The sequence below is a fragment of the Hylobates moloch genome, unplaced genomic scaffold (genome assembly GCF_009828535.3).
Source record: "Hylobates moloch isolate HMO894 unplaced genomic scaffold, HMol_V3 SCAFFOLD_1, whole genome shotgun sequence".
NCBI classification, from domain to species: Eukaryota; Metazoa; Chordata; class Mammalia; order Primates; family Hylobatidae; genus Hylobates; species Hylobates moloch.
Genome location: NW_026652276.1, coordinates 61,650,545 through 61,664,074, shown reverse-complemented (window position 1 = coordinate 61,664,074; position 13,530 = coordinate 61,650,545). Strand labels below are relative to the sequence as shown.

The following is a 13,530-nucleotide window of genomic DNA, read 5'->3' as shown; positions in this document are numbered from 1 at the left end:
AATGACTTTAATTCTGTGTTCTCTGGATATAGATTTTAACAGGGTAGAAAACATCCCCAGGATTCTGGATATCTTTGGAATAAGGAGGTAGGTATGTACTAGCAAAAAGATGTTTAGAAAAGTTCACAAGGAGAATTGAAAACCAACTAGAACTGAAAACCACCTTCTCATCTGCTTTTCATGCTAATGCCTCTCTCCATGAATGCATTTAAATACATAAATTTTTAATTTAAATTGTGTGCAAGACTAAGCTGTGTACTTTATATATTTCACCAGTTATTTTCATTTTATAAAGTTGGCATATGTGTGAATATAGAATTGAAAATTGACAGAATGGGTGCATTTTTCGCGTGTAGAACAAGAATTAAAGAAAGGCAGGAGGACAGAAGGAAGACAGAAAAATTTACCACTAGCTAGCTGCTTCCCTGCTTTTAATTTCTTTCCCCAAGCTCCAGAAACAAAGCAATCTCCTTGCCTCTCAGCATCTTTTTTATTAGGCAGGGTAAATGGTGCTATGCCACAATTTAAAAAATCACTCTGAATTCTTGAAGGTTTAACACAACTGAAGCTTATTTTTTTTTGCCCAGTGAAATGTGTTCATTTTTTGTCAGCTTTAGGCTTGTTCATTTGGACACTCAGGATCCCAGGGTTATGGTGGCTCCACCAACCAGGCTTGTACTCCCTGAGATATGTGATCTTTCAAGAGAAGAAAGTACATAAAGTCTTCATACTTTATTACTCTGTACTATATTCCATTGCTCAGAACTAGTCACATGGCCCTGCTTAACTGCAAGTACAGTCTCTCATGTACTAGAAATGAAAGAAGAACCAGATATTAGTCAACAGATATTATTGATTTCATATTCATTTGGTCAGTAAGATAAACTGTTATGTTAGTTTCAGTCTCATCTTCCTTACACCTTCAGTTTACGTTGAGATTTTTTTTCTAAGTAGTCCATTAACTAGTCAAGAAAATAGCAGACATTTATTCCTGAGACAGTTACCTTGTCTGATCATCTGAGCAATAGCTCTCTGTTGGTTACCCAATTTTGCTGGAATAAAGGGAATTAGAATAGCCCAAAAATTAGAAATTAAAGGAGTAGCCTAGAGCCGTGAGTATTTCTGTGTACGTGGAAAGGGCCCTAATAGCATGGAAATTGGCTATTGGGAGCTGGGCAGCCATGAGCTACCTCTCTATCCTTCCTCATTAGTGTGAAGGCAAAATAGGAGACCACCTCCTCACTCCCCAAAGCTTTCATAATATCCCTCTTGGGATCTCCTTTTTCTTTTCTTGACTACCTTGGATGTTCATTTAGCATGCTTCTACCTATGTACAAATGTTAAGAAGGAGAAGGCCATATGGATTCAATTATCACAGGCCTCCCCATCTTGTAGAAATAAACTGGAAAGACATAACTTTAAAAACCTTTTTGTCGTTGGCTCTCTGTGCCTTACCCAGATATCTGGATATCTAAAAGTGAAATGAATATGTGTTGAGTAGGAAGAGATTACCACAGTTTAGATAAGTCTATGTTAAAAGTGTATAGAAACATAATTTGTTAACCAAATGAGCTCTTCATTATAAAGTTAATGCAGTAGTTGCCTGGGGCCAGATTTCTGGCCAATTACATCTCCTGGAAAGAAAAAAAAAATGAAAATTTATACCAGCTCTATGATGGGAAAAGTAAAAAACAAGTGAGCAGAGACTATTAGCAACATGATCTAACTTCTAGAAGGAGATAAAGGTTTGCTGCCCCCCTGAGAGGAAGAAAATCTTATATAAGTTAAGAGTACAATGGGCTGGGCGTGGCGGCTCATGCCTGTAATCCCAGCACTTTGGGAAGCCGAGGGAGATGGACCACGGTGTCAGGAGTTCAAGACCAGCCTGGCCAAGATGGTGAAACCCCGTCTCTACTAAAAATACAAAAATTAGCTGGATGCAGTGGCAGGCACCTGTAATCCCAGCTACTCCGGAGACTGAGGCAGGAGAATTGCTTGAATCCGGGCTGCAGAGGTTGCAGTGAGCCAAGATCATGCCACTGCACTCCAGTCCAGCCTGGGCGATAGAATGAGACTCCGTCTCAAAAAAAAAAAAAAAAAAAAAAAGTGCAATGAACTCCTAGGACTCCCTAATGCCAGTTACCAAGCTAGCCTGTAGATGGAGTGGACATATTTCTCCTTGCCTGGCATGTTCAATTATGGATATTTTCTCTTTTTTCTCTCCCATGTGTCTGTAGATGGAACTGGGATAATCTCCTAATTGTGAAAACCTCTTTCTTCAGATAACACTGTCCTCTGCCACCTCTTGGAAGGTCTACACAGGAGATCCTAGGCTGCTTCATGTGTGTTATGTTTGGCCCTCACTGTGTCAGCTTACATAGAATGTTTTTACATTTTGAATTAGCTGTTACCATTTAAAATTCAAGAGATTTAATATAAAATTCAAGATGCCTGATAACTCTGGTAATCTGGGACTGAATTCCCACATGGTGACTTTTGGCTGAAGCTAAATAACCCCTGCTGCCTTTAAAGGAGGCAAGAGCTCTCTGATACTCTAGTATCTCTACTCCCTGTTGCCTTGTTAACACTGAGACTGGGCATTTAATTTCAGATTTGCCTTGATGTTTTCCTTGGACTTAAGAAGCAAGTGGCATATTTCCAACTCCCAGCCTGTTTTACTTATTCATTTTTCCTGCTGTGCCCCCTTTAAAGATTGGAATTTGTAACCTCTAACTAGCAGAACCAAGTTTTAGCCAAAGCATCAAAGTTAGAAAGGGAATTTCTTGGACTTTTTGTGTCCTAGTAAGCTAAGATTCAGGTACCATCTTAGAGGTGAGAAATCTAGGAGTCTGCTTAACCTGCTTCAGCCTCGGCAGAAGGAATCTGAAAATGCCCAGTGTGTCAAGTCAGGGATGGGTATGGACTGAAGACCCAGCTAGTGTGCATTTAACAAAGAAATTGAACATGGGTCATCTGATTTTTTAGGCTTTGGTCACATGTAACAAAAAGAAACATATCCAAAATGCTCTAACCAGAAAGACTGCGTTGGCTCAATAATCAAAAACTGCAGGAATCAGTCTGGCTTTAGGTGTAGCTAGATCAAGGTTTCAGTTGACACCATCAGCGTGAGAGACTTCTGTCTTACCATCTTTCGGCTCTGCTTCTTCTGGCTTCACTCTCAGATAGCCACCCTACCTCATGGTCACAGATGGCTGCTATCATGCCCAGGAGCACATCCTCATCCAGTGGGAGAGAGGACTCGCCTTTGTCCTACATTCTAGCAAAAGCCTATCTGCATTACATCATCTTTGCTTGGGACAGAATGAACCCAGTCTCTGTGGCCAGGGAAATGACAACAAGGCACCAGTGACAGGTCAGATGCTCTGCCAAAAGCAAAAATGGTTGGAGCCAGAGGAATAATTCCCCCAGATGGAAATCAATGTATATTTACCAGGAGAGGAGTGAATGGATCATGGATAGCATCAGTAGCTGGTTTCAGCTGCACCTAGACAGCTTCTTAAAAAGCAAACTCTTCAACTCCAGCACTGCCCAGATATTCTGATTCATTAGATCTGGAGCTGGGCCCAGGAGTCTTCTTATTTAACAAGATCTCCAGGGATTCTGAGGCAAGAAGTCATTAATTCAAACTTTGTGAAACCCTTTGAGACTGCAGTGTCTTATTACAACTAACAATAAATTTATAATTATATGCCAGGAAATGTGTTTTATAGGCATTATTACAAATAATCCTTAAACAACTCTGTAAAGTGGATGCCATTATTATGTCCATTTTTGGGCAAAAATGTGAAGCTTAAAAAGTTTAATAATTTGCTCAATGACACATAGATAGCAAGTGGCTGAGCCAGAACTCAAACCCAGTGCTGTTCCTACTCTACCATAATGCCTACATCCCTTTGGATTTCACATAAAAATTAAATGAGTGAGATAAAAGTGTCAAGACTGTGTGTGTCCTCAGTAAATATCAGTTTGTTTATTTTTTAGTCTGTGCATTAAATCATAAAAGATCAAGCAACAATTTCTTTTTCTATCATTTTATTGCTGCTGCTGATCCATTGAGAACTTTCCCTATGGGCCCCCTCATTACCTTTGCAACAGACACTAACCAATGCTGGAAAACTGTATTCTTCAGAATGTTTGTGATGCTCATGGCAGCTGATATTTTCATTTGAGAGTGGTGCTCAGATATTGGAAAGAGGGGAATAGAAAATACATTTGTTATATGATCACTATGTGGTATGCATGTTTTAGAAAATATTTTGCCAAGTTTTAACAACAATGCTACATTGTGTAGATTAAGAAGTTATTTTCCCAAGGTCACTCTGCCCAGAAAAGCAGAGGATCAGAATTTGAGCTTCTACCATGCCCCACTGACTCTACAACTTCTGGATATGTCATTTCCTTGTAAAAGTGTAGCCCCCGTCATAGATATAAATTGGTGCTGACTCTGCTTGAGTGAACTTTATTAGTGAAAACCTCAGTATATTTGGCATATTAAATGCTCAAAACCGAAACACAAGAAATCATCAAATGGGAAGAAGGAACACGCAATTTTACTGATGAGTCTTACAATACTGGAACAGTGTTGATTATAACAATGATAAACACATCTTTTAAATACAATTCTAGTTGACCTTTTTCTTACTCTAGGCTAGAAATCAGGAGTTCAAACTAATCAAATGCGAATGTAATAAGTTATCTAATAAGTAGGACATCACAGGTTTTGAATGCATATCAGATTTTTCTCTTTTCCCTGAGAAAAAAAGAATCATCTGAAATCCTCTGCTGGGTGAGAGCAGGTTCTTATTAGAGGAATGTAATACATTTATGATGAAGATAGGGGTTTTGCAAAGTTGCCTTTCTCATTTGCTTTGCATTCAATTCTTTCAGAAGAATGGGAGAAATTCAACTGAATAGGAAAAATATCACTGAAGTTCCAGAACTTGATCAATTAATTATCTAACAATATTAAGAAACTGAATATATTTTCTTATGCAATCCATTTTATCTTTCCAGGTCAGTTAACATTGTTCCTTCTGAAGTGCAGATGGAAATTTTTTGAGTTTTTCCAAAACTTTCCAGAGTTCAAATACCCTGTATTTTCTTTCCAGTGCTATCAATATTCTGAAAATGGCAGTAATTTTTATTCAACCTGTATAAGCCACTTTCACCATGTACCTGGAAGCAACATCCACATCTTTTTCAGGTAATAGTTTTCAAATATTAATTCATAAATATTGCTATTGTTAAGAAACACTAAATAACTAGAAGTAAGTTACATATTCTCAAAATGGCTAGAAACTCACTCCAAAATTTTGCAAAATTGTTAGAGGATAGTGCAGATAACATCGATGCTATTCTCCTTCCTCACGGCCCAAGCTCAGTCACTGAGAAGTAAATATCCAAAATGAAACAAAACACGTATGTTTCCCAAATTTCTCTAAAAGGTACTCTTTAAACAAAAAAGAATTTTTTCCCTCTGGAATTGGAATTATAAATGGCAATTACAATCCCAGATTAGCCCACAGAAACCTAACCACCAATACCAACTGTGTGAATGCTGGCAGCTGGCAGAAGGGAAGGAGACAGGAAATTCTCCCTTCTGAGGCACAAAGCTAGCTTTATATAAAGTTGTTATTTAGGCAAAGATTTTCTTTCATATCACTATTCTTTTTTTTCCCCTCATCTCATCAACCACATTTCTAGTTTTCCTCTGTCCACTATGAAGAACTCTGTGACCACATTCTGACTCTGATGAGATCCTGCCCAGAATTGACCTGAACCCCAATAATTCACCTTTCTCTCAGGTAATGTTTTCAAATCCAGGTACTCTTTCAAGGTCCAATTCACACAGCTGTTTTTCTAGAATTCCTTTTTTTACCCAGCCCTTAGCTCCAACTCTTGTCTTTCTCTGAATAGCTACAGTGAGTACTATTTGAATAAGCTATTTATTATGTAAACATATCCTAGCATTATTGTTACAGGAAAGGGGTCCCAATTCAGACCCCAAGAGAGGGTTCTTGAATCTCAGGCAAGAAAGAATTCAGGGCAAGTCTATAAAGTAAAGTGAAAGCAAGTTTATTAGGAAAGTAAAGGAATAAAAGGATGGCTACTCCATAGACAGAGCAGACCTGAGAGCTGCTGGTTGCCCATTTTTATGGTTATTTCTTGATGATATGCTAAATAAGTGGTAGATTATTCATGCCTCACCTTTTTAGACCATATACGGTAAGTTCCTGATGTTGCCATGGCATTTGTAAACTGCCATGGTTCTGGTGGGAGTGTAGCATGGAGGACGACCAAAGGTCACTTTTGCCGCCATCTTGGTTTTGGTGGGTTTTAAGTTTGCTTCTTTACTGCCACCTGTATTATCAGCAAGGTCTTTATGACCTGTATCTTGTGCCAACCTCCTAACTCATCCTGTGACTTAGAATGCATTAACCATCTGGGAATGCAGCCCAGTAGGTCTCAGCCTTATTTTATCCAGCCCCTATTCAAGATGGAGTTGCTGTGGTTCAAATGCCTCTGACATTATGACACTGTTTACTGACTTGAATCATTAGTTAAATAATGTATTGTATGTAGGTTTTATGTCTTTATATGTTATCTCCTCAACCATTATAAATTGTACAGCGAAGGATAAACTTTGCCAAAGAGAGGTCTGGCCTTTGCAGTTGGCCCGTGGGAGGTAACCTCTAAGCCCTGGAGTATCCTGCCTGATTAGAACATCTTTGTTTACTTGGGGTCTGGAGCCATAGGGACCTCAGACTACAAGGTGTCAGATTGACCTCTGGAAGTGCTGGAAACTAAGGTTAGCCATATGAGTAGTGGCTGGGTGACTGGATTGCAATCAAAACTCCAGACACCAAAGCTCAAATGAGCTTCCCAGTGGGCAATAATCCATGTGTATTTTCACACATTGTTCCTAGAGAAATAGGTAATGCAAACATGCCTTCACTGGGAGAGGATAACTAGAAGCCCTGTGCCTTAAGGTCTCCTGAGCCCTGCCTTGTATGCCTCTTTCTTCTGCTGATTTTAATCTGTATCTTTTCACTGTAATGAACTGTAACCATGTGTGTAACAGCTTTCCAAGATCTGTGAGTCCCTTTAGAGAATTATCTAACCTGAGGGTAGTCTTGGATCCCTGATCTCACAGTACATGTGAGAAGTAAATGTGGTCTTGGGGACTGCTGAGCTCTGTGTACTAATAAAGGGAAGGGACTGTACTAAGTCATACTTCTACATGTACATAGTCAAAATGCCTAACACAGAGTTTAGGACACACAGTTGAATAATGATTTAATTCTATTAACAACTTACTGTTCATTCTTGTCCTTGAACTCCACTTCCATAGCACCGTACTTAAAGATAACTCCTTATATCTGAGGCAGTAAAGAGTGAAAAAGAAAAATAATTTGAGTAAATATGCTGAGTGTTAAGGAATTCTACAGTACCTGGTGATAATAATGACCACTTAGAACATATGAAGCACCAAGTATGGTGTTAGTCCTTTACTTGCAATAACTCTTCATTCTCATCGCAACCATTTGAAGCATCATTGTTAAATTTGTCTCTTTTACAGATGAGAAAACTGATAAAAAATTTTTAACAAAGATGCATATTTAATCATTAATATAAACTTTTAAAAGTCCACATGCCCTTTATGTGTTTATAGCCACCACTCCATTTCCCCATGCTCCTTCACAGCAAACTTCACTGCAAAATCCCTCCCACACGTTGACTATATCCTGTCTCCACTTCCTCGTTTCTAATTCCTTCACCTACTCCAATGACTTATCTCTACCTTTCCATCAAAATGATACTTATCAAGGTCTACAAGTCTTTTCATGTGGCCAAACCCAGCAAACCTGTCTTAGTTTTCATTCTACTCATCCTCACAGTTTATCGTGTACTCCTCCTTTAAATATTTTTTTTTTTCTTTTGGCTTCTGATTTTTCTGTTACTTACTGAACTTAATTAGTCTTTGATGACACCTGTTCCTCCATTTAAACTCACTGTTAAATGTTGGCCTGACCAGGGCTTCCTCTGGGGCTCTTTGCTTTTCTATGTATACTGTCTCCTTAGGTAATCTCACTGCCTTGACTTACAAACATCTATATGTTGATGATGCTCAAATTTTCAGTAAAAGTCTAGACATCTTCCCTGTGCTTCAGGCTCAAAAATGTATGTTTCCCCACTTACTCCTCTTATCAACATCATTGTGTAGAGGAGAATATGGAAGTAGGAAAGGCAGAAGCTCACTCACTTGGTGCCTCTGTGACATGGTGTGGCATCGAGGGAATCTTCACTCTTCTTACTCCAGTCATGACCCAGGATATTTTTGTTCAACTAGAGTGGGTAAGAAAATTGTAAGTCAACACAATTGTTTCTTATAAGGAGTTCTTAATGCATAACTCATATATGTACATACTTTATATAGTGGCATTTTATGTGATATTTTATAACTTTAAAATATTTAGATCCAATTCAACTTTCTAAAAATTGGTGTGACAATTAAAGTCAACAGTTTTTATCACAATCTTAGTATGAAATCCAATTCTCTTTTAATAGTCTACAATGTTATCAAGTACTGCTTTTCCCCCCAAGCCCCCACCCACCACTGGCCTTCTTTCTGAGAGATGACAGTCTGCTGGCAGCCCTCACAGACCTCGCTCGCTCTCGGCACCTTCTCAGCCTTGGCGCCCACTCTGGCTGCGCTTGAGGAGCCCTTCAGCCCGCCGCTGCACTGTGCAAGCCCCTTTCTGGGCTGGCCAAGGCAGGATCCGGCTCCCTCAGCTTGCAGGGAGGTGTGGAGGAAGAGGTGCCGGCAGGAAGCCGGGTTTCGCGCTGCACTTGCTGGCCAGCTGGAGTTAGTTCCAGGTGGGCGTGGGCTTGGCGGGCCCCAAACTCGGAGCAGCTGGCCGGCCCTGCCAGCCTCGGGCAATGAGGGGCTTAGAACCCAGGCCAGTGGCTGCGGAGGGTGTACTGGGTCCCCCAGCAGTGCCAGCCCACTGGCACTGCACTCGATTTCTCACCGGGCCTTAGCTGCCTTCCCGCGGGGCAGGGCTCGGGACCTGCAGCCTGCCATGCCTGAGCCTCCCACCCCCTCTGTGGGCTCCTGTGCAGCCCCAGCCTCCCCGAGGAGCACCGCTCCCTGCTCCATGGCGCCCAGTCCCATCTACCACCCAAGAGCTGAGGAGTACGGGCGCACGGCACGGGACTGGCAGGCAGCTCCACCTGCAGCCCCGGTGCAGGATCCACTGGGTGAAGCCAGCTGGGCTCCTGAGTCTAGTGGGGAGGTCGAGAACCTTTATGTCTAGCTCAGGGATTGTAAACACACTAGTCAGCGCCCTGTCAAAACAGACCGCTCGGCTCTACCAATCAGCAGGATGTGGGGGGACCAGATAAGAGAATAAAAGCAGGCTGCCCAAGCCAGCAGTGGCAACCGGCTCAGGTACCCTTCCATGCTGTGGAAGCTTTGTTCTTTCACTCTTTGTAATAAATCTTGCTATTGCTCACTCTTTAGGTCCACACTGCTTTTATGAGCTGTAACACTCACCGCGAAGGTCTGCAGCTTCACTCCTGAAGCCAGCAAGACCACGAACCCACCAGAAGGGAGAAACTCCCAGCGCATCTGAACATCAGAAGGAACAAACTCCAGATGCGCCACCTTAAGAGCTGTAACACTAACCGCGAGGGTCCATGGCTTCATTCTTGAAGTCAGTGAGACCAAGAACCCACCAATTCTGGACACATTTCTACTGTGTGTGTGTGTGTGTGTGTGTGTGTGTGTGTGTGTGTGTGCGCGCGCGCGCAACATGGCTGTTTATTTCACCTGGGTGCAGGCGGGCTGAGTCCGAAAAGAGTCAGCGAAGAGAGATAGGGGTGGGGCCATTTTAAAAGATTTGGGTAGATAAAGGAAAATTACCATCAAAGGAGGGGTTGTTCTCTGGCAGGCAGGAGTGGGGGGTCACAAGGTGCTCAGTAGGGGAGCTTTTGAGCCAGCATGAGCCAGGAGAAGGAATTTCACAAGACAATGTCATCAGTTAAGGCAGGAACAGGCCATTTTCACTTCTTTTGTGGTGGAATGTCATCAGTTAAGGCAGGAACCAGCCATCTGGATGTGTACACAGGTCACAGGGAATATGATGGCTTAGCTTGGGCTCAGAGGCCTGACATTCCTGTCTTATATTAATAAGAAAAATAAAACAAAATAGTGGTAAAGTGTTGGGATGGCAAAAATTTTGAGGGATGGTATGGAGAGATAATGGGCGATGTTTCTCAGGGCTGCTTTGAGCGGGATTAGAGGCGGAGTGGGAACCTAGAGTGGGAGAGATTAAGCTGAAAGAAGATTTTGTGGTAAGGGGCGATATTGTGGGGTTGTTAGAAGAAACATTTTTTGTGTAGAATTATTGGTGATGGCCTGGATATGGTTTTGTATGAATTGAAAAACTAAATGGAATAACAGAAGGAGAAAAACAGGTATAAAAGGTCTAAGAATTGGGACAACTCAGGACATCTGTCTAGAGAGTGCTTAAGGAGATTCAGCATAGTGCTGCCAGCAAAGATTATTTACTTCAAGAGTTAAGAGTGGCAGTTTGGGGATAGCACCAGGAGATATCAGCTGTGATGGCTTGGAGAAACAGTGTAAACTGGCAGCGTAAACAAGAGCAGGGCATGTATGAGTAGTTGAGAATGGTGAATAGGAGTATGACTAGACAGAAGATAGTAGGGATGACAAGTTTTTGTGGGGCACAGTCTAAGCTGGTCTGGTATCTGGAATGAGACCGGGGCCTAATAAAAAGGAGCATCTATATGGGAGCTTAAATGGGCTGTACCTTGTAGCATTCTGAGGACAGGTCTGACTTCTGAGAAGGGAAAGTGGTAAAAGTATTGCCCAGTCCTTTTTAAGTTGGTGGCTCATCTTGGTGAGGTGTGTTTTTAAAAGACCTTTAGTCCATTCTACTTTTCTTGAAGACGGAGGACCGTAAGGGATATAAAGGTTTCACTGAATACTAAGAGCCTGAAAAACTGCTTGGCTGATTTGACTAATAAAGGCTGGTCTGTTATCAGACTGTATAGAGGTGGGAAGGCTAAACTGAGGAATTATGTCTGACAGAAGGGAAGAAATGACTGCGGTGGACTTCTCAGACCCTGTAGGAAAGGCCTCTACCTATCCAGTGAAAGTGTCTACCTAGACTAAGAGGTATTTTAGTTTCCTGACTCGGGGCATGTTGAGTAAAGCTAATTTGCCAGTCCTGGGTGGGGGCAAATCTTCGAGCTTGATGTGTAGGGAAGGGAGGGGGCCTGAATAATCCCTGAGGAGTAGTAGAATAGCAGATGGAACACTGAGAAGTTATTTCCTTGAGGATAGATTTCCACAATGGAAAGGAAATGAGAGGTTCTAAGAGGTGGGCTAGTGGCTTGTACTATAGCATAGCCTGCCTTTGCTGGTGTGTGGCGATTAGGCCTGGTGGAACCGCCATCAACAAATCAAGCGTGATCAGGGTGAGGAACGGGAAAGAAGGAAATATGGGGAAATGTGGTGAATGTCAGGTGGATCAGAGCGATACACTCATGGGGGTCAGGTGTGGTATCAGGAATAATGTGGGAGGCCGGATTGAAGTCCCAGCCAGGAACAATGGTAATTGTGGGACTTCACAAAGAGTGAGTACAGCTGAAGAAGCCAGGGAGCAGAAAGTATATGCGTCAGATATGAGGAAGAAACATAGATTTTGGAAGCTATGAGAAATGTAGGGAGTGAGTTGAGCATAGTTTGTGATTTTTAGGGCCTCTAAAAGTATTAAAGCAGCGGCAGCCGCTGCATGCAGACATGAGGGCTAGGCTAAAACAGTAAGGTCAAGTTGTTTGCACAGAAAGGCTACAGGGTGTGGTCCTGGCTCTTGTGTAAGAATTCTGACCGCACTAACCATGCCTAGGAAGGAAAGGAGTTTGTTGTTTTGTAAGGGATTGAGGTTTGGGAGATTAATCTGACACGATCAGCAGGGAAAGCACGTGTGTTTTTATGAGAATTATGCCGAGATAGGTAACAGATGAGGATGAAATTTGGGCTTGACTGAAGTAATGGGGGCCATCTGTGAAGCCTTGCAGCAGTGCAACCCAGGTAATTTGCTGAGCCTAATGGGTGTCAGGGTCAGTCTAAGTGAAAGCGAAGAGAGGCTGGGATGACAGGTGCAAAGGAATAGTAAAGAAAGCGTGTTTGAGATCCACAACAGAATAAGTGATTGTGGAGGGAGGTATTGAGGATAGGAGAGTATATGGGTTTGGCACCACGGGGTGGATAGGCAAAACAATTTGGTTGATAAGGCATAGATCCTGAACTAACTTGTAAGGCTTGTCTGGTTTTAGGACAGGTAAAATGGGGGAATTGTAAGGAGAGTTTATAGGCTTTAAAAGGCCATGCTGTAGCAGGCGAGTGATAACAGGCTTTAATCCTTTCAAAGCATGCTGTGGGATGGGATATTGGCATTGAACGGGGTAAGGGTGATTAGGTTTTAATGAGATGGTAAGGGGTGCATGATCGGTTGCCAAGGAGGGAGTAGAGGTATCTTATACTTGTGGGTTAAGGTGGGGGAATACAAGAGGAGGATGCAAAGGAGGCTTTGGATTGGGAAGAAGGGCGGCAATGAGATGTAGCTGTGATCCAGAAATAGTCAGCGAAGCAGATAATTTAGTTAAAGTGTCTCGGCCTAATAAGGGAACTGGGCAGGTGGGGATAACTAAAAGCTGTGCTTAAAAGAGTGTTGTCTAAGTTGGCACCAGAGTTGGGGAGTTTTAAGAGGTTTAGAAGCCTGGCTGTCAATACCCACAACAGTTATGGAGGCAAGGGAAACAGGCCCTTGAAAATAAGGTAAGGTGGAGTGAGTAGCCTCGGTATTAAGTAGGGGACAGACTTACCCTCCACTGTGACAGTTACCCAAAACTCGGCTTCCGTGATGGTCGAAGGGGCTTCCGAGGCGATCAGGCAGCGTCAGTCTTCAGCCGCTAAGCCAAGAAGATCTGGGAAGGAGTCAGAGAGCCTTGGGCCAGAGTTCCAGCGGTTCTGGGAGTGACTGCCAGGTGAGTTGAACAGTCTGATTTCCAGTGGGGTCCCGCACAGATGGGACGCGGCTTAGGAGGAATCCTGGGCTGTAGGCATTCCTTGGCCTGGTGGCCAGATTTCTGGCACTTGTAGCAAGCTCCTGGGGGAGGAGGTTCTGAAGGAACACCTGGCCGCTGTGGTTCAGGCGTTTGGAAGTTCTTGTGTGCTGGAGATGTGGCTGGGGTTTGTCTCACAGTGGAGGCAAGGAATTGCAACTTTTTTTTATTATTGTATACCTTGAAGGCGAGGTTAATCCTGTTGTGGGGTTTGAGGGCCGGAATTTAATTTTTGGAGTTTTATTTAATGTCGGGAGCAGATTGGGTAATAAAATATATATTGAGAATAAGACGGCCTTTTAACCTTTTAGGGTCTAGGGCTGTAAAGCATCTCAGGGTTGCTGCCGAACGAGC

General features: G+C 42.5%; 1 long non-coding RNA gene across 1 annotated transcript in view; it reads left to right on the top strand.

The window, feature by feature from the left end:
- The window catches only part of LOC116809510 (uncharacterized), a 183,910-nt gene that overhangs the window by 26,561 nt on the left and 143,819 nt on the right, over positions 1-13,530 (top strand). The window contains exon 2 of the long non-coding RNA XR_004369869.1: positions 5,130-5,224. This is a non-coding gene — a long non-coding RNA (uncharacterized LOC116809510). The remainder of the gene's footprint in view (positions 1-5,129; positions 5,225-13,530) is intronic.